At 36.2% G+C, this 26,184-nt stretch overlaps 1 long non-coding RNA gene across 1 annotated transcript in view; it reads right to left on the reverse strand.

Moving 5' to 3' along the window:
• The window catches only part of LOC123796727 (uncharacterized), a 504,139-nt gene that overhangs the window by 247,552 nt on the left and 230,403 nt on the right, over positions 1-26,184 (reverse strand). Inside the window, exons 4-5 of the long non-coding RNA XR_015722233.1 lie at positions 6,483-6,599; positions 2,619-2,753 (exon numbers count right to left, since the gene is read on the reverse strand). This is a non-coding gene — a long non-coding RNA (uncharacterized LOC123796727). The remainder of the gene's footprint in view (positions 1-2,618; positions 2,754-6,482; positions 6,600-26,184) is intronic.

Below are 26,184 nucleotides of genomic sequence, written 5' to 3' on the forward strand. Positions count from 1 at the left end.
AAATATGAGGAATGCTGGAACTGTTCTATGTTTTGATGGGTTGTGGTTACATAATTCTATGCATTTGTCAAAACTCAAAAAGAGTAAAAACGATAAACAAAAAAGTGATATGAGTTTTATATTCTTCTAAACTTCCGCATGGATTGCTTCCAATGGATTCCTAATCAGAGTAGGGTTTACTATCTTTTACTTTTTAATTGTTTTCTCAATTTATATTTTTCCTTCAGGCAGTTGTCAATTTGAATTTTAAAAACATAGAACGTATTCCACGTTGAATAAGTTTCTAGCTATATCATTGTGAAGATACAATTTTTCTGAACCGAATTTTCTCATCTCATAATAGGTATAACAGTATGTGGCTGACAGTACAGATTTTAAAAAATTTTGTATATACATGGAGAATAACTAGAAAAATGCAAGGCAATATTAATATTTTCTTTATATAGTCAGCAAATATTAATGAAGGCTACACTCACTAGAAAACTTTATCTGTGTCAGTTCACACATAAGTAAGGAAAATGAGGAATGCAGTTAAACAATATTAATGAATCATGTAACGAGTCTAAAAAATAGACCAATGGACTTTAGGGAATAATCCAGAATTGGCAGAAGGATGAATTAGATAATTTAATATGTATTTTCCATGTCTGATTCACATGGTTATGTAAGCAATAAACTTATTTCTTCTATCATTAGGCCAAGAACATGCCAGATAAAAATATGGTTCTTTGAAACATGGAGATAATTTAATCTGAAAGAAAATTATAAGAGACACATTGTAATGTGTCTTGCAAAATAAATAAACTTGCTTTAAAAACAAAACAAAACAAAACAAAACAAAAAAAAACTTCCCTAATCTAATACTAGGGGTTAATTTTACAAAACAAGGTAACTAATCTCCGAAAACCGGTAATGCGGGTAGAAAGGACTAAGTACAAGTGTAAAAGCAGAATTCACGCTTGGCCCTAGAAGGTAATCCCCTCGGTCTTTTATCAAGGTCAAGTGAGCACAAGAAATTTGCAGTGTCTCCAAATCCACAAAAACATGCAGCTAAAAAGCCACGCCTAACAACACCTGGTAAATATTTCACCCCAGAAACTAAAAGGTGATTTGGGGTAAGCCCGCAAAGGTGGATGATCGCTATTAAGCTAACAGGGAGTTATTTTATTTCATAATTATTTTCCTCTTAATTGTGGATGCAGAAAAGAATTTAACACAGGAGAGAGACTTCATAACATTACACTGCATCGAGGAGGGAAAGAGCGGAAAGAGGGAGGGAGGAAAGAAGCAACGTAGAGACGCAATACCTGTCACTTGTTCGTATTCCCAGAGGAAATGTTTTTAAAATTGAGACTTCCAGGAGAATATTTCTTGAAATCTATGTATCAGGGGAAAAAAGATACTGGAGAGCTGCTCAAAATTTGTAAATAAATGTATTTCCTCGGATTCCCTCAGGCCTGAGTCCCTCATTAGAGTTCAGAATGATCAATTCAAGTAAACACCTCCCACACTCTTTCCTTCCTGAGACTGCTTCTCTGCTACTCCTGCCTAAAAACGCACTTCCTCTGGAAGAATCCACTGCCGGCAATCCCCAGCAAGAAATGTGACTTTTCTTCCCTAAGCAACTGGCTCCTGCCTGCAGACACGGGGCTCGCCTCTCTGCTCCTGCCCAGTGGTGGTTCTGGTACAATCCTACAGGGCAGGGGATCTACAAGCCACTAGCTCCAGGAAGGAGAGAGTAATAAGCTCACCGAATCCTTTAATGTGAAATGGAAAGGTCTGCATCTGGCCAAAAAGTAATTCGAAACATGAAACCATATTATCTTTGTTTTATTCAGTCTTCTATAGAGTCCGCTGCATGGTGATCTCAGATTAAAGAGACAGATGTTTATTCGTATTCTTTTCAAATTTTTTTTGCCTTATAAATGTACATTTGAACATAAAATTTGGACTACATATATTATTAAAATTTAATGCATGAGAGAATTTTAATTTTCTTTTCTTTTCTAATCAATACCTTCTTTTGATCACCATCCCACTTCAGAGAACTTGAGAATTTTATTTTAATACCACGTTAACACATGCCTATTTTATTTTATACAATACTGCGATAAACTTGACTATGTTTCAAAATTAATGTACCATAGCTATTCTTGAAACTAAGAAAAGCCTTTCCAAACTTGAAAGGAAAATTCTTAAAGAAAGGGTGATTGACAGGGATGCACTTTGAATTATCAAAAATATATGAAAGTAGAGGTTGAAGTTTACCCTGGAAAAACTATCTGCCTATATATGACAAGCAAAAGTTAATCAAAATTTTAAAATAAAGAGTGTTTAAAAGTGAAAAAAAAAACCACAAACATATCACTAGAAAAACGACAAAGATATAAACCGGTTGTTAACTAAATAAAATTCATCGTCACTTTCAATGATGGAAAAAATTCAACATGGGAATAAAATATTCCTTTTCATCTACCAGGCAGTCAAATATTAAAAATCAAATGAGTAGTGCTCCTGAGGAGACAGAAATCAACACGTTATAAACTCATGCATGCACACTTAGTAATACTAGAATGACTTCTAGACAAACCACTTAGAGGCATACACTGTAAACTCACCACTGTATTTGACGAAGAGGTGAGACAGACAGAAGAGATTTAGTCCAAGCAGACGAGACTTGTATGTAGTGTGTTAGCTTTTTCTTCCTTTTTGCTTCCTTCTATTTTAAGAAGACATTCTCTTGTAGTACTCGTCTGATTAAAAATTGACACAAAACATGCAAAAAAATTCATACATTATGATGGCATATGTAACTCAGTACTTAGTAATAATATATGCATGCCAGTCACAGCAATCTGGAACCAAGAGAGACCCGCACATGAGGACTAGGCAAAGTTGACAAAATTATAGGAGCCTGCCAGGCACCTTGGTACAGTGTCCAAAGATGCGCCGGCTTCACCTTCATTCTGGATTTACCCGGCGCTAGGTTGAGATGGCATTCATTCAGATGAAGAGGGCTACGGCGGGAATGCCAGGTGTCAGTCAAAACCTAGGAGTCCGTCAGGAAGACTGCCCTCCATGAATCTGTACACAGCTGTATACCCTGCCCTTGGCTGAGAGGTGGGAGAGGGACTCAAGTCAGAGGAAGAGGAGCCACGCAAAGGCACAGTAGCAGAGATCCTCAGACTAATGGCAGGATAACTCTATGTCGGGTAAGGGCTCCTAGGCAAAACTGGAGAAGAAGGCTGATCCCTGGTCCTGCAGATTAGGACCTCACTTAGTCATTCAGGAAACACATACTGGTATCTACAGATGACCCAGGCAGCCCAGAAATGTCCCCAGGTTACTGGAGTACAGGTGTCATTATAGCAAGATGACCTGGGGAGCAAGTTCAGAGGTATGGCTTTAAGGCCAGGCCAGTCCCTCGCAGATCATGTGTTCTTTGCCTCCATTAGATAGTAAGACAGGGGTCAGGACTTGGGTGTACAGGTGGAGAACCTCGTGGACAGATCCAAGAGGGACTGGGAAGGAAGGAGAGGCTGGAGAAACATATCTGGTCATGCCTACATTCTTTCTATTTACAAAACCAATACAGAGTATTGTAGAAAAGCGAGTAGTAAGTAGAAAGCAAGATTTCATCCTTGCCCTACCCTGTCCCACTTCTAATAGATGACCTCTGTCAAACACTTCTGAGTTTAAGTCTTGTGATGATTACTGTATCCAAATTCCAAATCATTTCATTTTTGTCTTCATGTGTTGATTGACAAGCCCTGGAATACATGTCTTTTCACTGTGAAAAAATGAGGACTTTTGCTTATGATACTCTTACCTACCTTGCTGTGTAAGTTCTGTTAATTTCAATCTTCTATTGGCCACTTTTTATATATTTTTTAACAATTTTAAATCGCTATGCCTTTTTCCAATTTTGAGCATATATAGTCTCTATAATTTAACATGTATCAGACAGTTTTAGTAACTGCCACAACAAACAAATGGGCAGTCTAAATGGCTGAAAGATAACAAGTTTTATGTCTCGCCCACATCACAACTTCTCGTACATTTTCTCACTTCGGGTTCCAGACTGATGGGGAAGTCAGTATCTTGAAACTCACAAATTGACACACAGAGGAAAGAGTTTGGCAAGTTTCTAACTAGTAATTAAATGCAGTGGCCTCGAGGTAACACTTGACACCTTTGCTCAAAACTCACAGGCCAAAGTTGTTAAAAGTTTAAATTCATTTTTTTTTACATTCGTCTTAGATCTCATAAATACACACAAGTATCAGTTGGGAATTTTCATTTGAGTTTTACAAAAACAACAAAATGAGATCAAATTACCACATTTTAGGAACTATATTTTTAAACTAGATCATTCTCTAAGTAAAAATATGTAGATGTAACTCACTTTGTGAAACCAACTAATATACTATAGTTGTGCCATCCCAAATACTACTAGCCACAAGTAGCTATTTAAATTTAAATTTTTATTAATTAAAATTAAATAAAGTTTAAAATGGAGCTCCTTAGTCATACTAGCCACATTTCAATTGCTCAAAAATCCAAATATATCTGATGTCTGTCATAGTGGATGGTGCACTTAGAACACTTCCATCACTGAAAAAATTCTATTGGTCTGAGCTAATCTATTGTATGAACACATAATAATTCATTCAACCACCTATTAATTAGCAGATTGTATCCTGTACCATTCCACAGGAACAAAGCTGAATATACATTCTTGATCATAATACCATATGTATTGTTTGATTTCTATTGGATAGAATCCCAAAATGGGACTGCTGGATCAAGAAAAAGTACACACATTTTAAATGTCAAGAGATATTGTAGATTTAATGTTCTCAAGATTCCACTGCAAAGTCTTCTTCTGCCAACAAGTGTATCAGAGGACTCTGATGCAATCAAAGCTCCAGGCAACATTCTTCTTTTTAACTGTTTTCAATCTACTGGGTTTTCTTAAAAAAGATTTTTCATCAATATTTAATTTATACTTCCCTCACCTGTAGTTAGGTTGAGAACCTTTTCACTGTTTACCAGTAATTTGCATTGCCTCTACAAAGAACTGTCTGTTCATAGCCTTTGTATACTTTGCTATTGATGTGTTTAAATTCTTATCAATTGGCTGATTGTTTTTTTAAATATATTAATGTTTTTGCCATATGTACTTGTTTTCACTTTGTTTATTGTGTTTTGTGAACTTTTTTGTGTGTTTATGAAGTCAAATTATCTTATCCTGGATTTTTTTTTTTTTTAAGATTTATTTATTTATTTGAGAGGGGAGACGAGAGGGGCCAAGAGAGACAGGGAGAGAATCTCAAGCAGACTCCCTGCTCAGTGCGGGGGCGGGCAGCAGCGACAAGGGACTTGATCTCACGGCCCTGAGATCACGACCTGAGCCAAAATCAAGAGTTGGCCACTTAACCAATTGAGCCACCCAGGCACCCCTCTTATCCTGGATTTTTATCTAGACTTTAATACCTCTACTGGCTGGAATTTGGCTTCCATGTTCACCACTTCGCAAATTTTTCCCGTAATGTCACCAGTGGTGGTCTACTTGACAAATGCAATAAATATAACTCAGTCTTTATTTGACTAATTGTTTCTGATGCATTGACCACTCCTTTCTTTTTGAAACTTCTTCTTACTTTTTTGTCTGAAGCCAATCTTTATTTTCCTTCTGTTTTGACCACCCTCTTCTCAGTCCCATTCACAGATACTCTTGTTTCATTTTTTCCCCCTCTTTGTAACATTCCTTCGATGATCTTTATTAGTCCTATTGCTTGACAATCTTCCATGTGTTATTGATTTCTAACCTGATAATCCTATCTAACTTTCTCCCTGTAATAATTAGCTGCCTTTTACAAATCTCCATTTTGGAAATTTTCCTGACACCTGGAATCTAATGTTTCATAAATAGAACACCTTGTCCTTTATCTCCTTCTCATGCTCTTATCTCAAATCTATTCCCTGACTTAAAAAACTATTCGTCTATGCCAGAAACCTGCAAGTCTTTCTTCAAAATTTCTTTATCCTAACCCATTTAAATCATATGTCCCACTAATTATGTATCTTTTTTAGTATTCAAGTGTGTCCCCTTGGCTATTACCCATTGCTATTGCCTTAATTCAGGCCCCAATTTCCTGTCTGATTGTTCCAATATCCTTTAATTGTCTTCCTAACCTCCATTTTGTTTCTTTCCAATTTATTTTCTATACTAATTATCATAAAATACAATATGACAACAGTTTCCCCCATTATTCAAGAGTAGAGTCTTCCTATGAAAATTTTCATAAGCTAAAATGGAGTAAAATGAAAAAGCAATCATCATTAATATATATAGAAAATTTTTTAAGTGTTCCTCAACCTCGCAAAATAACTCTTTTTAGGCTTTTCTAATACCTTAAGACACATCTTTTTTGGTAACAGATGCACAAAATAAATCAAGATAAAGCACAGATACTCACAGACACAGTTCAAAGCTGTAGTGGCTTGATGCTGAGCTGTCTAGTGTAGTTCCTGGGAAGGAGCTTGGTGGGGCCCCTCTCGCTGCTCTGAGCACCCTCGACTCCCATACAGGCTTGCTGCAAAAAAAATGTTGAATGTTATTTTTGTTTTCCACCTTTTTCCCTAAAAGCAAAAATTCTCTCCAGGTTTCTTTTGGTTACCAAAAACAGGTACTAATGTAATTTCTTCATAAAAGTAAAGTGGCATAATGCAAACTTTCAAAAAGCAGGGAACACCTGATCACCTTTAAACTTAACATCCTTAAGTGACCTTTGTCACTCTCAAGGTCAAAATTCAAACTTCTTACCATATGCTAAGAGGCATATCATTTTGAGATGCTCTAAACTTTTACTCGCTCACCTCTCATAATTTTTCCCATCTCATTGTCCAGCTGTAAAGATCTGTTTAGACTCTTCTGAGTGCATCCTGTGTTTCTTCCTTGGCACAGACTTAGCCTCTGATCTTTTTATCTCATACTCTTCTTTGACTTATCACATAAAAGTTGCCACCTCTCTGAAGCCAACCCTAACATTCCCATACCTCTGCCAATATTGAATGACAGTTGCGTTAGGATTCTAAACCCGATAATTACACTTAACACTCTGTGCTTCAGTGATAAAAATTATTAGCTTTTTTGATTTAGTTTCTCAGGACATTCATAAGACTGTGAGCCCTTTAAAGATGAGAATACAAAAACATTTATTCATTCATTACCCAAACATTTAGGTTATAGTATATAGAGTTTAGATCTTATTTGCAAGTTCTATTCTTTAGAACAGGTTGGATGGAAACAAGGTTAAGAAATAACCCTGGAGTCAGATGATTTGGTTTGAATCTTGTCTCTATCACCTATAACCTATGTGATTTAAGGCAAATAACTAAGCCTTGTTAAGGTTCTTTCCTCAGCAATAAAATCAGGAAAATACTGCCTATATTACATAGATCTTCTGAGAATTAACTGATATAATATATTCTAAGCCCTTAACACAGAGATGAGCACTTAGTAAACAATATATAATAACTTTCATTTTTAATGATATAGTTTTTTATAAATACAGAGTGATAACATAACGTATGTACAGCTATGAAGTAACTTGTGTCACATTTCCAACTCTTTTCTGGCCTAATATAAAAATACTTTCCCTAGTTTGTTATATGTTAGCTTTAAGAAGTCATCCACACCAAAACACTACCAGAAATAATGAACAAATTCAGTAAAGTGGCAGGATACAAAATCAATACCCAGAAATTGGTAGCATTTCTATACGCTAATAATGAAGTCACAGAAAGATATTTAGAAAACAACACCATTTACAATTGCACCAAGAAGAATAAAATCCTAAGAATAAACTTAACCAAAGGGATAAAAGACCTGTACTCTGAAAACTATAGAACACTGGTGAAAAATTGAAGATGACACAAATAAATGGAAAAAAATTCCACGCTCATGGATTAGAAGAATTAATAATCATATAATGCCCATATTACCCAAAGCAATCTACAGATTCAATGTAATTCCTATCAAAAGACCAACAGCATTTTTCACAAAACAAGAACAAATAATCCTAAAATTTGCATGGAACCACAGAATACCCTGAATAACCAAAGTAACACTGAGAAAGAAGAACAAAGCTGGAGGTACCACAATACCAGATTTCAAAATATACTAAAAAGTGGTAATAATCAAAACAGCATGGTGCTGGTACAAAAACAGATACATAGATCAATGGAACAAAATGGAGACCCGAGAAATAAACCCATGACTATGTGTCAATTAATCTATGACAAAGGAAGCAAGACTATACAATGAAGAAAAGACAGTCTTTTCAATAAATGGTGCTGAGAAAACAGAATAGCTACATGTAACAGAATGAAACTAAACTACTTTCTAACACCATACACAAAAATAAGCTCAAAACAGATTAAAGACCTAAATGGGAGACCTGAGGCCATAAAAATTCTAGAAGAGAGTACAGGCAGTAATTTTTCTGACATTGGCCATAGCAACATTTTTCTAGATAGGTCTCCTAAGGCAAGGGAAACAAAAGCAAAAATAAACTATTGGAACTACATCAAAATAAAAAGCTTTTGCACAGCAAAGGAAACCATCAACAAAACATAAAGACAACCTACTGAGGGGGAGAAGATATTTGCAAATGATATATCTGATAAGGGATTAATATCCACAATATATAAAGAACTTATACAACTCAACACCAAAAAACAATCTGATTAAAAAATGGGCAGCAGACCTGAATAGACTTTTTTCCAAAGAAGACGTACAGATGGCCAACAGACACATGAAAAGATGCTCAACATCACTCATCATCAGGGAAATACAAATCAAAATCACAATGAGATATCACCTTACACCTGTCAGAATGGCTAAAAACAAACAAGAAACACTGAGTGTTGGTGAGAATGTGGAAAAAAGGAACTCTCATGCACTGTGGGAAGGAATGTAAACTGGTACAGCCATAGTGGAAAAGAGTATGGAGGTTCCTCAAAAAACTTAAAATCAGAAATACCTTATGATCTAATAATTCTATTGGGTATTTATCCAAAGGGAAAAAAAAACTAATTTAAAAAGATATATGCTTCCCTATGTTTATTGCAGCAATAGCCAAGACATGGAAGCAACCTCAGTATCCATCGATAGATGAATGGATAAGGAAAATGTGTATGCATATATACAATATATATACAATGGAATGTTACTCGACCATAAAAAAGGATGAGATAGTGCCATTTGCAGCAACATGAATGGACCTAGAGGGTGTTATGCTAAGTGAAATAAGTCATACTGAGAAAGACAAATACCATATGATTCTGCTCATAAATGGAATCTAAAATAAAATGAATAAACAAAAAGCAGAATTAGATCTATAAATATGGAGAACAAACTGATAGCTGCCAAAGGGAAGGGAGTGGAAGGTTGAGCAAAATGGGTGAAGGGAAGTGGGAGATACAAGCCTCCAGTCATGGAATGAATAAGTCACAGGAGTAAAAGGCACAGCATAAGGAATACAGTCAATGATACTGTAATAACAAAGTAAGAGGACAGATGGTAGCTACACTTGTGGGGAATGTATAAAATTGTCAAATCATCAAAAAAATAAATAGATGATAGATAGGTAAATAGAAATCATCCGCACTAAATGATATTTCTTTTTTGTGGCCCCATCTGTCAATAATTAAAATTCAAAGTATTAATTCTGCTTTTCACTACTCTGAAATACTTCTTAATAATATTTATAATTCTGAAATCATTTGTAAATGTTTGATAGATTTCTGGGTTCCATATCCTGTTTGTTTGATCTACTTTTCTATCTTTATGCCAATACCACAGTCTTATTTATTGTGCTTTTTAATCAATTACTGTAACTTTATAGGCTGGTTCTCTTTTTACAAAGTTGTTTTATCCATATATGAACAAGAAGAACAACAAAACTTCAGCCCATACCTTGCACCATAAACAAAAACTAACACAGAATGGATCATAGATCTAAAGATAAAACTAACAATTACAAAATTTCTCAAAGAACACATAGGAGAAAGCTTTTGAGACTCTGGTTTAGGCAAAGATTTCTTACATACAACATCAAAAGCAAAATTCACAAAAGAAAAAAAAACTATATGATCCTTTTGATGTATTGCTGAATTCAGTTTGCTAATATTTTACTGAGGATTTTTGCATCTATATCCATCAAAGATATTGACCTGTAGTCTTCTTTTCTTGCAGTGTCTTCTGGTTTTGGTATCAGGGTAATACCGGCTTTGTAAAATGAGTCTGGAAGTGTTCTCTCCTCTTCTACATTTTAGAAGAGTTTGAGAAGGATTGGCTTTATTTCTTCTTTAAATGCTTGGCAAAACTCAGCCATGAAACCATCTGGTCTTGGACTTTCCTTTGTGTCAGACACTGTACTAGGCACTGATTATTCAAATCTGAATCCCTGTCCTTCAAAAATGTATGACTTAACGGTCAACCATGTGCAATGCTACCAAGAGATCAAGCGAGGTAAGGACAGGGACAATATCCATTGGTTTTGGCAATGGGGGACAGTTGCAACTGAACAGGAGAAGCCACAGTTTGGAGGCTCATAGTAAATGGAAAGGAAAAGGTAGAGGTAGATGAATGAGACTATTGAATTGGGTGCCAGATCTTTTTAAGGTTGTGAAGATTAAAGAACTTTTAAATACTGACGGGATAAAATGAAAGAAATATTGAAAATTAAAAAAAATTAGGGGATAATTGAAAACTACCTCTCTAAGGTAGAAAAGAATGGGACTCAAGACACAGGTGGTAAAACTGGCTTTTGTCAAAAGAGAAACATGATCAGTTGAGACACAAACAGGTGTGTGATTTTGATTCAGAACTCATGAGTTTCTTTCAAGGTGTTCTAACTTCCGGCATCCTAAAAGACAGAATCTCTGCTAAAAAGAGAGTATCTTCCACAAAAAGGGAAAGTATTTTGCCAAAAAAAGAGAGATAAAGAGAGAATGGGAGTAGTTATTATTTAGAAGTAGTTATTATTACTGATGAGATCTGACTTAAAAAAAAAAAGTAAGAGAACACAATGGCATTGTCCAGTAGCATTAAGATCTCCTTTGTTTGATTACCATGACTGTATAAAAAGACCAATATATCCACTTGTGGAGTTTTCTCCAGGCAAGGAAAAAGCAGTTATTGGGATTCCTCCATGAATGTGCAAAGTTTAGAATATGAACAGGAGAGAATAGTCCAGAATAGCCCAATCTCAGTTGGGAGAAAATGAAGTAGATAGAAGTAGAATAAATGAAAGTCCCAAAGTAGTGGAACAGCAAATCATTGGTGGCTCAGTGGTAGAATTCTTGCCTCCTAAAGTAGTGACAGAACAAAGGTTTGGGTTATCACAGCTCAGTTGGACTCAGATGGTTCTCTGAATTATAATGTTAAAGGTGAGTTTAAGGATATGGCTATATGGATGATAGCCAACGAAGGAGCCAAGAAGGTTGCTAGAGGCACAGAGATACAGGTTTCCAAAAAAGTAGAACAATCAATCTTGTGGATGCTGGTTTTGCTTGGAGCAATGTTAACACCTGGAGTGTTAACAAGTTAGGAATAGGTGCCACAGACTTCAAAAATTAGGAGAATAATCAGGAAGTTTATAGAATTTAATGACAAGATGGGTGGATTAATTATAGACTAACCCATTAGTCTTAGAATAGCTGAAATTTTACATGAAGGAGGAGAAAAATATCCTGAACAAAGCCATGAAAGCAATGAGAAAGGTAAACACACAGGACATAGATCTGCTGAGTATAGCACTGTCTGAACGATATGTTTTTTTTTTTTTTAGACATCCTTCTATATCTTGAGGGTAGAAATATAAATTTCTCATCTTATGTAACACAGACATTCTCTAACCTTTAGTTATATGTAAATAAATGTTGAATTTTTTCTAGAAAAATAAAAAACTAATTTTCAAAAGAGGTATTCTTGCTGAGCTCAAACACTCCTGCCACCATTGCAAGCCTATCAATCCTGCGAATCCTATTTGAGAAAGACAAGGCACAGGTCTTCTCTACTCTGAGGTTCTGAATTCAAATATGCAATCCCATTATGTCTTTCTTCACCTTCAGGATGCAGTCCAAAGCGCAGGGCAAAAGAGCTCACCTACTTTTCCTAATGACTTTCAACCAGACTATTAAGTTTCTTTTACAACTTTTTTCTAACCTGAATCCCGAATCAGTGTTTTAGAAAGCCAATAATTCAGTGCTTTTGTCCTTCAGCTTCCACCTGAAAATTCACCCACAGGAGAGAAAGAAAAGTAGCCTTGTACCACATAACCCAAATAAGCTGATCAAGCAGGTGGCTGAGGCATGGCTGTGGGTGAAGAAAAGAACGCCTCAGTTGTGGTAACTAACACATTGTAAGGGGGTAAAGACAGAAAACACTGAAATGAGAGCCAGTAGACTGGAGATCAACACCATTCTTGTGCCTTCCATGATGTAGCTGTTTAGAAAGTTGTTTAACTTCTCTGGGCTACCTTTCCTTGCCTAGAAAATTATGTTTGGCAATTATCTGACCACAAAGGTCCTTTTTAAGTCCATGATAAGCAATTCATGGGATCCCTCTAATGTAGGTGATGGCACCTAGTTTCCTACCTAAGTTTTCCAATACATTCTCTCCTCTGCCTTTTCATAGAACTTCTCGGGTCTCTCAGTTTCTGGCTTAAAGCACTCTACCTGGCAAAATTGAGGATAAGCTCTCTAAGACTGCACTCAAACTAGATGAATTAACTTTTGACCATTGCGAGCTATGAGGACTCAAGCAACTATCTCCTCTGACTGAGCATGAGACACCTTCTTGTGTGGTGAAATTGCCTAAGTACAGTGCCTGCCATGTGGTGTGTGCCAGTTAAATATTAGTTTCCTTCTTTGGGGGTCATATATGTTTTTGGCTAGAGCCAAATTACATGTCTGCTTTTAGTCAGAGTGAAACAGAAGCACCCAGTGTTTTAAACTGAAACGGACTCACGCTCAAGACAAGAACAAAAAGACTACCTGGCCCTGCTCCTGCTCCTTTGACTTTATTTTTCTCTAAGAGGTGGGGCTTGTTTTGAGATGGAGGTGGGAGTGCCTTTCTCTCGTCTAGTTACAGGGTCCTAAAGTGCAAACAGAAAGAAATAAGCCTTTCCCTTGGAGCCTCAGTATCCGTTCAATCTCACACGCAGAGCAAATCATTCAGTCTTCTTTTCAGCATGGAAGCTGCTACTGACAATATAATTGCTATATGAAAGCAAAAAAAAAAAAAAAACCAATTATACTATTTGGAACAGTGTACAATGACCAATGCATATGTGTGTGTATCTGTATCTATGGTGTGTGTGTGTATGTATATATAGTGTTATGTTTTTCTCTTTGATTAAAATAGCCAAATGGGGAGGGAAGGGCAGAGGTGTCAAGGACTATGAAGATGTGTGTGTGTGTATGTGTGTGTGTGTGTGTATGTGTGTGTGTGTGTGTGTGTGTAAATATAGCTAAGTGCCAGAAAGGAAATTAAGGCAACTGTGAGTTGATCGGGAGGACTGGGGGCCAGCAATGCAGTCTGCTTTAGGTCACTGATACATAACAAACCACGTGCAACGTGAACTCCTCTGCAGTGTGAAGCCACAGCCCCACGGTGTCCTATGTACTGTGCTCCTACCTGAGCGTTTAACAGTTACTCAACGTAAAAGAGGATTATCTTCTATCAATAAGGACGTTAACAATAGATACTGAAATAGTACTTAACTCTAAATTACTAAAGCAGTAGAACGTAATTGAGATTTTTCAGTATACAAATTTCCCACAGTAATTTTATTTACTTGGAAAAATATAATGTAGACTCTCAGAAGAAGAAAGAAGATAAGACAAACAGAGTGGGAGCTGTGTGTGTGTGTAATCATTGCACATTTGTGCATAATAATCTAAGTGAGGGTTCAAATAAATTTTACTTTGGGATATACTAAAGATACATAATGAGACGCGGAAGGGGCAGAGAAAAAACTCCTGAATGACAATCTTAGAAACAACACACTTGCCAGTTTCCCCTGAAACTTTTGTCTCAGAGTGACCTTGTATCAACCGCCCCAGTTGCTACAGATGGATACTAACACAGAAACAACAAACGGTAGATTGATTTGCTTCAGAGGAAATTTATATCCCCAACTGAATCTTCTTCACCATATGTAGACTACAAAACAGTAATACTTTATCACTCATTTAACTACTGAGCTAACTCTAAAAAATATGGTTAGATTATCTTTTTCTTATATCCTTTAAACTTCTTGTTATAGTTGGTAAAATAATGGTGAATATCCCTAGTAAATATTCACATAAATATCTCATTTCCTATATATTAGCAGCTCTCCCACAGAACAAACAGATTGGAATTGGCCCGGGCCCAGCCTGACTTCACCAGGTATGTGTCAGTCTCATAAGAAAGGTAACATTCCAGTGGAGCCGTTGACTTTACAGTCTGACTTCCCCAGTTTCTGTACTTAATTCTGTTCTCTGGAATTCTTCTTGGATGAACCTACTTATTCCTATGTGAAATGTTTTATCTTTTAGATGTTTCTTCTCAAGAACATCATCTAGCTTGGTTAATATCTCTGTGATTTGGGGGAAAATGTCTCATATTAATCCCTGTTATGGGCAGGGACCATTCAGAGGCAGTACGGACAAGTGTCTAAAAGACATATTCTAGAGTCTGGCTGTGCCAGTTCAGATTCTGCCTTTATCACTTACTTGCTGTGTCACACGAACAAATTAATTAACCCCTCTGTGTCTTGGTTTCCTTGTGAAATAGGAATGATAATGTTTTCTCAAAAATTTGCAACAAACATCCACAAAATGTTAAAAGACTGCCTGGCACATAGTAGGCGTTCAACATATATTAGCTATTATTAATTTGTAGGTATAGAGGGTAAGGCAGAAAGGGAGGGAGCAAGGAGTTAATGTTTTCTCTTTGGTTTCTGATGTTTTTTGTTTACCTGCTGCTCCCTTAGTTTACAGCCAGCACCTTCAGAAAATAGCCCAGATTCCTAGATCATTATGTGCTGGATAACTAATATGCAATGATTTATTCCTAAATTCTGAGTCCTACACTTATAAACGCCACATAAACTTCTGCTCTGAGCTTGTTTACGCAGAGAGAGGCATGTCTTTTCCAACATGAGATCTTGCTGTCCCCGATTAGAAAAAAGGAGCTCCATACATTCTTTCCATAGAGGTATCACTTCATGTAGTTTGCCATCAGAAAAGCTACATTTCACCTCTACTTTTTTTTTTTTATCACTAAGACATTTCCCCCAGTCATCACTAAAGATTTCCCCCAGTCCCTTAATACATAATTTTAAATAACATTTGGCAATAAAACTTTGGCAAAGAAAACTTGTTCAAAATCTCTTTTTTCAAAACTAAAATAGCATCCAGTTGTTTCTCTTTCTTTCCATATGTTCACATGCTCAATTACTTCTGAATTTGTTCACTATACAGAAACAGACAAAAAGGGTTAAGATTAAAGTGCATGAAACCACAAACATAATGAAGAAGATAAACTTAGATTTGTTGACTGAATCCCAGGAGACACCAGCAGATTTGGGAAATTTCTCTTGAATTCTATAGAATGAATTTTTTACACTCAAAAAGTAAAGCACTCTGGGGCGCCTGGGTGGCACAGCGGTTGAGCGTCTGCCTTCGGCTCAGGGCGTGATCCCGGCGTTATGGGATCGAGTCCCACATCAGGCTCCTCCGCTATGAGCCTGCTTCTTCCTCTCCCACTCCCCCTGCTGTGTTCCCTCTCTTGCTGGCTGTCTCTATCTCTGTCAAATAAATAAATAAAATCTTAAAAAAAAAAAAGTAAAGCACTCTACTCAACAGGCAATAAATGGAATAAATATGCTACTTCAAAGAAATAGATCGTGATGACCCTAAATAAGGACGTAGATCAGATGTTTAAAAGATCCCATTCTGAGACAGTGAGGAAATCTAGAATTGGCTAATGTTTATCCTTAACGAAAATTCTTTAACAGTTCAGACAAGATGGTGTTAGTTTCTATAATTTGCCTAGGCTTCGTCATGCTCAGACATATTAAATACTAGAGGGAAATGCCATTTTCAGTCAAGATTTTGTCAGTATTTTTGAAAGTTCCACTTTTTTTTTTTTTAGTTTTTATTCAACGGTCATTGCCAAAGCCCTTTGGTTGCTTAGTGTCTGGCAGGAGTATCTGGAGAATCTGGTTATTTCAGTTAAGTGGGTACTAGGGAAGGAGGCGGTAATTCTAGATACGCAAATTACATGATCTTCCAATTACAGATCAAATTCAAACCTTCGTATTTTTGTCTTTGGCAAAACAAGTCCTCCTGTCTTTAAAAGTAAAAAGTCCTGAAACACACCTTATTGAGAAGGCAGCTAAAGTTGGCGGTACACCAAAAAGCTCACAAAACTAATATTTCATGATATAAATGTAAACGAATTAAAAGCACATGGATGAACATTTATTTCAAATATGCAAAGTTATATGAACGATGTATCGGGTTTTTCTTAGCCTGGCACAGTAGAAAATGAATTTAAGATGATTGGAACATTAACAATGTGGCCAGCTTCACTTGTTCCTCAGACGTGTGCTGAAAGAATGGCATTTTATTTCAAGGCAGAATTCCTGTGGTCTGCCTGAGCATCCACCCATTTCTTTTCATGGGTCCTCCAATTGTAAAGAGCCTCTGGGAGATTTCAAAACTCATGCAAGAAGAATCAAGATCTAAGGAATCCTTGTTACAACTAAAACAGATTAAAAAAAAAAAATCTACCTCTGAGTGATCCACGCCAAACCTGTATGTAGCTCTCTACTTATGATTTATTAAATTCATAAAAATGTTTCCATCACTCTTAGATCATGAGCTTGCAGCACGTATATTTCATCTGGAGTCTCTGATGTCCACAAAACTCTGTTCTTTCTGTGCAATGCAAATTGGCTAGTATTGGTGAAAAACCGTGAGACTCACTCAAGCTCCACATTTGTAGATCTGCCTTAATCTTCCTCGTCTTAGCTAAGAGCCACAGTCACAGAGATAGCGTTGCCAGTGGATACAACTTATTCAGAAACTACTCATTTCAAGATTCATATTTTATGTATGTTCACACATACCATCTTCCCCGCATCACCGTGAGCCACGTGGCACTGCAGTAAAGCCATGCTGAGGTTCACCCTGGTTGCGACAGTCTTCCTTCTAGATTCATCCACATTTCATCCCCTGAACTCTGTCTTTTCTCTATCACACCCTCTTGACCTCTTGGGTTCTCCTCACTCATCCACTCCCTGGAGTCCATTTATCCTCCATGACCACTTCCATTTCCATGAAGACATTCTAAGGAGGGCAGCCTACACTGATTACTCCCTTTCCAAACACGATTATGTGTTTTATTATTTTATGCTTTTCCCTACATCCTTATTTGTTTTATATGTGTAGACAATGCTATCTTGCCCACAAAGTTTGTATTCTGTTAGAGGGCAGGGTGATGCCCAATACTTCCTCTATTACTTTCCTAATGCACAGGCGGAGGTCTGTGCTGTATTTCTGTGGTTAGAAACTGCCTTATCTGCTGTGGAATCAGTGATGGCCCTTTGTGATTTTTGCAAGCTATACCCTCTTCTGCCACAGGTAGATGGAAATGCCCCATCATAATAAAGTACATACTGAAGTGAACACTTCCGGGTATGAACAGAAGGACAAGGTAGTGGCTGGTGAGGCATGACTCACTCTGCCTGGATCCTTTCCCATGCGGAAGGAGAGGCTGCCAGTGCAATGGGGCTATTGCTCAAGAAAGTTAGAGCCAACCCATCACAGACATCCTTACAGAGTTTGTCGACAAACTGCATTCCTTCTTCTTCTCACTTCTCTCCCTCTCTTTACCATTTACTCTTATCTTCAAATATAATATCTATCTATATCTATATTTATTAATTTGCATTTTCTAAGATATAATAATAAAGAATAAACAAATTAGTTGTTTCTCATTTCAAAGCACTTCTCTGGTTATATTGCACACATTCACATGGGGATTGATTGGAGAATTTAACGTCTGCTTCATCTAATGCATTCTTAAAATTTTCATCTTATTTTGCTCTTTCTGTTCTATGTGCTTCTGTATTTCCCTTTTATCTGCCTTTTTTCTATGTGGATTATATTGGCTTTTGCTTTTATTTTTTCTACAGCATTTTGGATTATATATGTGCCCGATTTCTAATTCTACTAGATTTAAAACCTAACAGCCAGTTACATTTTAAAGATCATAAAGATTTTAAGACTATGTAAGAGTCATGATCTGATAAATTAGTGTCCTTTCTATTTAAGATGAAAATTTAAGCCACCTCTACTCTACACATAATTTCCACCCATGCACTCATCCACTTTTTGGTTTTCTTTAATATATAAAATGTGTCTAAATTATTGAATCATTAGTTTTATATAATACGCCATTCTCATTTTTTCACATTTGTATGTACTTTTGCACAAGTGATTAATATCAGTGATCAAAACCTGGTATAGGCTACATTTTACTCTAGTCTCTCAACCACCTTGTGGAGCAGGTGTTTTACAGGGAAGTAACTAGCGTGTATCTAACAGATATCAAGTGCAGTATTTCTGGCCAGAGAGTATCTAAAGCTAAGAGCCCAGCTCTTAACACTCAGAGATCTCTATTTTTTTTTTTTTTTTTTTTTAGGAATTTCAGGGTGCTCCAAATCAGTAATACCACCACCAGGACCCACTTCTTCATTATGACCACGACAGGCATGCTTCATGATTATGTGTGGGTTGCTAACTTCCACAGCCTCCAGTGACTTCTGGGCTCCCTCATCAAATGCCAATTTACACAGCTCTAGAAACTGCAGAATACATTTGGGAGAACTCAAGACTTCAATTTTCCTTTCGTTTTTCGTAATAAGCTTTTCTTCAAATAACTTTTTATTTTTAGGAAAATAAAATGTGTGCTATATTTTGGTTAAGTCCAGGCATATTAGAGAAACTCCTTATGAAATATTTAACTTTGTACCTGTGCTGTACACAAATGACGTTTTTAAAAACATTTTCAACCTTTTTTGCTGAGGCAACATTTACATAAAGTAATAGCACCCATCTTAAGTAGAGGAGTTTTGACAACGATCAAAATATTTCCACCATCGTGATCAGGATATTACTCCAAAAGGTCTACAGTCACCCCCGCCCTGTCAACCTTTGGTTCCAGTCAACCACTCTTCTTCTTTGGGTCACTACCCATTAGTTTCACCTGTTCCAGAACTTCATACAAATGGAATAACATAGTAGCATGAACTCCTTTCTTCCTGGCTTCTTTCATTCAGCGTGTCTCCGAGATTCATTTAGTTATATACATCAGAAGTTTGCTCCTCTTTTTAGGTGAGTAACATCCCACCACGTGAATATACCACAATTTAACAATTCACCTGAGGACAAGCACGTGGTCGTTTCCATTTTGAAGTGATTGCATATAAAACCATTACACATTCATGCGCAAGACTTTGTGTTGATGTATGTTTTCATTGTCTTGGGGTAAATCCATGAGAGTGGAATTACTGAGTTATGTGGTAACTTGAGTGTTTGACTTTACGAGAAACATGCAAAAGGTTTCCCCAAAGGGCTATACCATATTACACTGCTGCCAGCATGATACAAGAGTTCTACTTCTTCCATTCATTCAACACAACAGTTTGTGTTGTGTAACATTTTTATACTTCAGTCATCCTAAGAAGTATATAATGGTGTCTCATTATGATTTAATTTGAATTTCCTGGTGATTAGTTACATTGAGCAAATTTTCATATGTTTATTGGCCATTCACCTACATTCTTTTGTGAAGTGTCTATTCAAATCTTTTGCCCATTTTTACTGGGCTATTTTTGTTCTTATAATTTTAAGAGTTCTTTACATATTCTAGATAGAAATTCTATGTTAAATATATGGATTGCACATATTTTCTCTCAGTCTTTGATTTGTCCTTTTACTTTCTTTAAGGAGTCTTTTAATGAGCATAAATTTTTAGTTTTTATGAAATCCAAGTTATCAGATTGTTCTTTTACAGCTAGTGCTTTTTTGTCCTAAAAAATTATTTTCCAGTCCAAGGCTATGAAGGTTTTCTTCTAGATTTTTTTGGTTACTTTTATTTTCTACATAAAATGCTTAATTTTCTGCCTGTGTTCCTTATATTGCATTTTTAGATTTTTTTTGCAATCCTTTCTAATTGTTAGACCTGGCTCATCAAATATTTATTAAATATTTTTAATGCACCAGGCATTTATAAATAAATTATCTTACATAAATTTAAAAACAATCCAAGTGAATTAAATATTATTTTTAGGCTCATTTTACAGAAGAGGTATGTAAAGCATGGATAATTTAAATAAGTCAAAAGGCCAGATTTTAAATCCAGGCAATCTGTTCCTAGGGTCATGTCATGTGGCTCCTTGGTCCATTTCATTAATTATTAGGACTTTCCAACTCATTCTGTTGTCTTTCATCTTATCTTATATTTTCATCCAAGTTTGTCCTGTCTTTAGAGCTGTTCGCGGTTCATAGTACTTTAAAGCCTTTGAGGATTTCAAAAAGCTTCTTGAATTTTCTTTTTTTCTCCCAAAGTGTAGTTTTCAGAAATAATCCATCTTTCTTCACAAATTCTTTATCCTTGTTCATGCCTTCACTACCAAGTTACCAGGTTTCATGTGGTTATGTTTTTTCCTATTTAAATATGGTAAAATCAGACTATTTTTGACTATTCAGACTTAATTTGTCAACATATAGCGTGTTCTGCCATTATGAGATTTTTGCATACCTCATAAGTGTGTATATGCTCATTTTTACCTACCCTGATACATTATCAGTTGGGAGGTGAATGAAGGTCCACAGCTTCTAGTCAAATTCCTCTTTTCCTTGCAGTTCTGCCCCATTGAGGTAACATCATTTCCTGACCCAAATTCCTGGTTAGTGAAACCCTAACTCTGTGAAAGCTATAATTCTTATTAAGTGCTCCTTCAGAGATTTTTCTAGGTTAAAAGCCCCACCGATATCGCTTACTTACTAAATAGCAACATGCAAGTGTTCAGTCTTCCTCACACATGGACAGCTTAATACCCAATTGTTTTCTGGATATTACTGCCTGTGAAGGGTTACATGAGGAAGATGAAGTAATGTGAGGAAACAAGTTTTAGCTGCCTTAAAACTGGGAAAGATCAGGGTGGAAAGACAGCTGCTCACACTTTAAGTTTCGGAGTCTACACAATGTCTGAAGGGTATAAAGAGTTTTCTGAAGTTTCCCGGGCATCCTCTGTTGCATGAAACAAGCTCTAGGACGGTTTTCTCAAGCCAGCTCCATCTACATACGTGTCTGTGTAGGAGGACTAACATGTAGGCTCTGGAAATAAGTTGTTTTGTGCTAATAAAATGTCTATCTTGTGTCGTTCTGATTCTTTGTAAATATTTTACTGAGGGCTTAAAAGAACCACCTTCAGGGGCTGCTTGTCAACACCATTTTAAAGACAAATTTCCATAAACTATTTCTTCTCATTTTTAAACCTCAGATGCTGGTTGTTGTTGGTTTTTTTGTTTTTGTTTTTGTTTTTTTTTTTTACTTATTCATTATTTGCTTATTTTTATTATGGTCTCACATTTCCTAATTCATTCAGCTTAAGTTACATATCTAGTAGTTAGCATTCAGCTGATTTTAAAGTTCACGCTTTGTTTAGGCAAATTTTTTATTTTTTAAGAGAAGAGAGGTGGGGTTGGGCAGGGGGAGAGGGAGAGAGAAAATCTTAAGCAGGCTCCATGCCCAGCACAGAGCCTGACACAGGGCTCAATCTCACAACCCTGAGGTCATGACCTGAGCTGAAATCAAGAATTGGACACTTAACCGACTGAGGCACCCAGGTGCCCCTACTTAGAAAAATTTTAAAAAACTTATCATAATCTCATTTTTTGTTTTTGTTTGTTTTGTTTCTAAGATTTTATTTATTTATTTGTCAGAGAGAGAGAGAGAGACTGAGCAAGCAGGGGGAGCAGTAGGCAGAAGGAGAAGCAGGCTCCCTGCTGAACAAACAGCCCAAAGAGGGGCTCAATCCCAGAACTCTGGGATCATGACCTGAGCTGAAGGCAGATGCTCAACCGACTGAGCCACCCAGGTGTCCCACATAATCTCATGTTTTGGATGCTATTTCTAGCTTATCATTTTTTCCCTCTACAATTAAACATCAATTTTCTTTTTCAAAGGACTACTGCAATTTCTACTTTCAAATTTTTTCAAAGAAAATGGAATCTGTATTTTCTTTATTCATTTTTTTTCTTTATAGATGAGAGAGAAACTGGAAGACCCTGATAAAAAGTATATGACATCCTCCAAATAATTTATGTAGATAATTCGCCTCAAAGAGGTGGAGCTTTGTTCCCTGCATCTTAAGTCATGGGGGGCTGCATATAGTGACATCCTTCAAAGAAATATGATATATAAGTATAGTGTGATTAAGGAGAGAAATAACCTTTTTAAAGTAGAGGAATCTGACAAACACGACCTCAGGTGATCAAGGCTAATATCAACAGTAATAACTCATGTTGACAGCACACACCCTTGATGTGATATGATGAAAATGACACTTTTCCTCTTCCTCCCACTATTTCATAACCCCAGGCTAATCATGGGAAAAACATCAGACAAATTCCCATAGAAAGAAATTCTACAAAATATATAAACACTACTCCTTAAAATTGCCAAGGTCATCAAAGCAAGGGAAGTGTGAGAAACTATCACAGATGAGAGGGGCCTAAGGAAACCAGATGACTAAATGTAATGTGGTATCCTGAATGGGATCCAGGAACAGAAAAAAAACATTAGGTAAGACTAAGAAAATCTGAATAAACCATGGATTTTATTAATAATAACATATTGGTATTGGTTCATTAATTGTGACAAATGTACTACACTGATTTCAATGTTAATAATAGAGGAAAGTGGATGCAGAGTATATGAAAATTATTATATTTATAATTTTTTGTAAATCTAAAATGTAATATAAAAAGATTTTGAATAACAGTATATGACATCGATTTATGTAAATAGATGGGAGTCTCATGGTATCAGACATATATCTGGATACAAAGTAGGCTACCTATAGGGGCGCCTGGGTGGCACAGCGGTTAAGCGTCTGCCTTTGGCTCAGGGTGTGATCCTGGCGTCACGGGATCGAGCCCCACGTCAGGCTCCTCCGCTATGAGCCTGCTTCTTCCTCTCCCACTCCCCCTGCTTGTGTTCCTTCTCTAGCTGGCTGTCTCTATCTCTGTCAAATAAATAAATAAAAAATCTTTAAAAAAAAACAAAACAAAGTAGGCTACCTATAAATGATTGTTAATTGATTTCAATTCAACAAAACAAATACTTACTGTGCATCAAAAGTTCTGTATAAGAGATGTCACATACAGAACTCTGTTATCCGTTCTCTAGGCATTCTAAATTCCAACAGAGAACCTGATTTTATTTGCACTGCTATTACAAGCTCACTACTAAATCTTTCTTGGGTACAGTTTTGTTTTGTTTTGTTTTATCAGAGACAAACAGAGAAAATTTAAACAGGAAATCTTTCTGCTTTGGAGTTTCAGGCATTTATTATGCATCACAGTAGGTGACAGAGCTAGTGCTATTTACCCACTACTTAGTCACCACTTTCTCTTTAACGCTAGAGTTTGGCTCCTAATGAAGATTAACTTCTCCAGACCTAGGACAATCATGCTACAAGTTTGCACACAACACTATTCGTCATGGTGTCTATAATCTATTCCTGTCAATTCAAAAGAATATCTTTTGTTTATATTAAATTTTTATAACAAATGGTTGAAGTTTTTCTATAGCATATTGTAAAGAGTGGCATGAAGTTCTACAAATTAAAATTTTCACTGCTTAAGATGATTATGTTTACAATGGTCAAGTTTAACCAATAACCCTCTGCAGTGACATTCAATGAAGGTGTTAATGGTTACCCAAATTAAAAACAAGAAATTTAATTTGCTCTTTCTAGATCAAAAACTAAAAGTGAAATAGATTTTGTGGTTTAATGTTTATTAAATTAATATTTAATATTCAATTAATATTGAATATTAAATGAGTACATTCAATAATTTGGTATGAAATTAACACATAAAACTAAAGACTTCCTTTCATACATAGCATTTTTAAATTTTTTGTAGCTCTTCATTTGTCGCTAAAATAAATTTAGTTTAACTTTCATTTAGCATGAAATACAATGTGTATTTAACATTGCTTGCATAGTCCATAGAATTTATGATCCTCTCGGAACACTTTCAGAGCAGTAGCTGCAGCAACTCTGACCAGGGAGAAGTATTAGTTAGCAAGCAGCTGTGAGAAAGTTCATAGTGAAGCAAGAAAATACACTGATTTCAAACATAAATGGTTACGCTTACACAAAATATTTTTCCTGGCAATGAACTGGTTATACATATAAAAATTAACATAAGCACATATTAATAAAAATGGGGAGCACATATAACACTCGATAAGTCTGAATATTTATGAGACCAGTTAAATAAAAACAGGAGCTGTTATACCTTGTTTTCTTAGTGGGAGCTGGACCATTAACTATCACAGGGTACAATTAATGTCAGGAATCTAGCTATTGGGTTGATGGCTTTCACAAGGCAAAGATAGCAAACACGTATTATCCGAAACACTTTCTGGTGCTGAGTTCCCTTGGTTGTAAACCTCATACAGTGGCTAAATCCACATGATAAACTATAGAGATGCTTTAATGATATCCATCCAAGGTAAATAAGTGAGCTTAGGTAAAGAGTAAGGAAGTGGCTCTGGGTGAGACTGGAACCCTACTTCATCTTTAGAAGTACACACACACACACACACACACACACACACACATTGAGATTTATGTAACATTTTACCTTTTGATTTAATTAAGGAAAGCAATGTTACATTAAAAATGGGAAAATTCTTTGACCCATTCCTCCTAATCAGGAGCAGATCTTGCTATTGTTAATAATACAGGTTCTTTTGAAGATAATAGGAAGAAGCATCTACTTTTTAAGGCCACATTTTTATTTAATTATTTGCAGTCATAATCTATTGTTAATAATTGTTAATAATTGTTAATAATACAGGTTCTTTTGAAGATAATAGGAAGAAGTATCTACTTTTTAAGGCCACATTTTTATTTAATTATTTGCAGTCATAATCCCCATCTGCATTGATTCTTGTTCTCTTCTCATTGAAGGATTGCATTCAAAAGCATTTCTCAAGAGGTCTTTGTGTGTTAAATTCCAAGCCCTGGTAGGACATCAGAATATCCTTATTGCACACACGTTTATTTCAATGTTACAGCTCTATTTTTCACTGTTGAGAAATATGATATGCAATCCATTTTTACTCTTTTGTGATTCATTTGCTCTTTTCTTCTGAAAGCTTTTATACTTTTCGTCTTCATTGGTCTTGAAATTAACTATAATTCATCGAGGTATATTTTTTATTCTTAGGTTGTTTGTAAAGACGACCCCAATAATTTCCTCTTTCACATTTGTCTGCTACTTTTGCAATGTGACTTTAATGTTCCTCCTTTCAGGAGGGAGAGTCTATGTTTCCATGCCTAAATCTAGGCTTGGCCATATGACTTATTTTGTTAATAGAGTATTTAGCCAACATGATGTAAGCGGAGACTTGAGCACTACTTGCACATTAGGTCTTGCCCTCTTTTGTAGCTCTTAGAATTCTGAGACCACCGTGTGAAAATGTGAATGAGGCTGAGATAGCCTATGAGACAGACCCCATGGAAGACAACTAAGGGGTCTCGGTTCGCAACCTGTCAGATATGGGAGTGAGGGCATCCAAGACAAACCAATTCCATCTGACCAGACCCATGACCGAGCCCAGGAGCGATAAGCAATAAAAATACCCAGATGGTCCAAACCCATATTGCCAGCTCTCAGAATTCTGAACTAATAAATGATCTTTCTGTTTTAAACCACTCTTTCGGGTGGTTTGTTACATAGCAGAGTCTAACTCATGAATTCGGCTTTCCCAAAGAGCTATAAATCCAAAGTTTTCCATATTTCTTTAAT

Source organism: Ursus americanus, chromosome 29 (assembly GCF_024610735.1).
Source record: "Ursus americanus isolate L20-20 chromosome 29, mUrsAme1.1.p, whole genome shotgun sequence".
Classification (NCBI taxonomy): Eukaryota; Metazoa; Chordata; class Mammalia; order Carnivora; family Ursidae; genus Ursus; species Ursus americanus.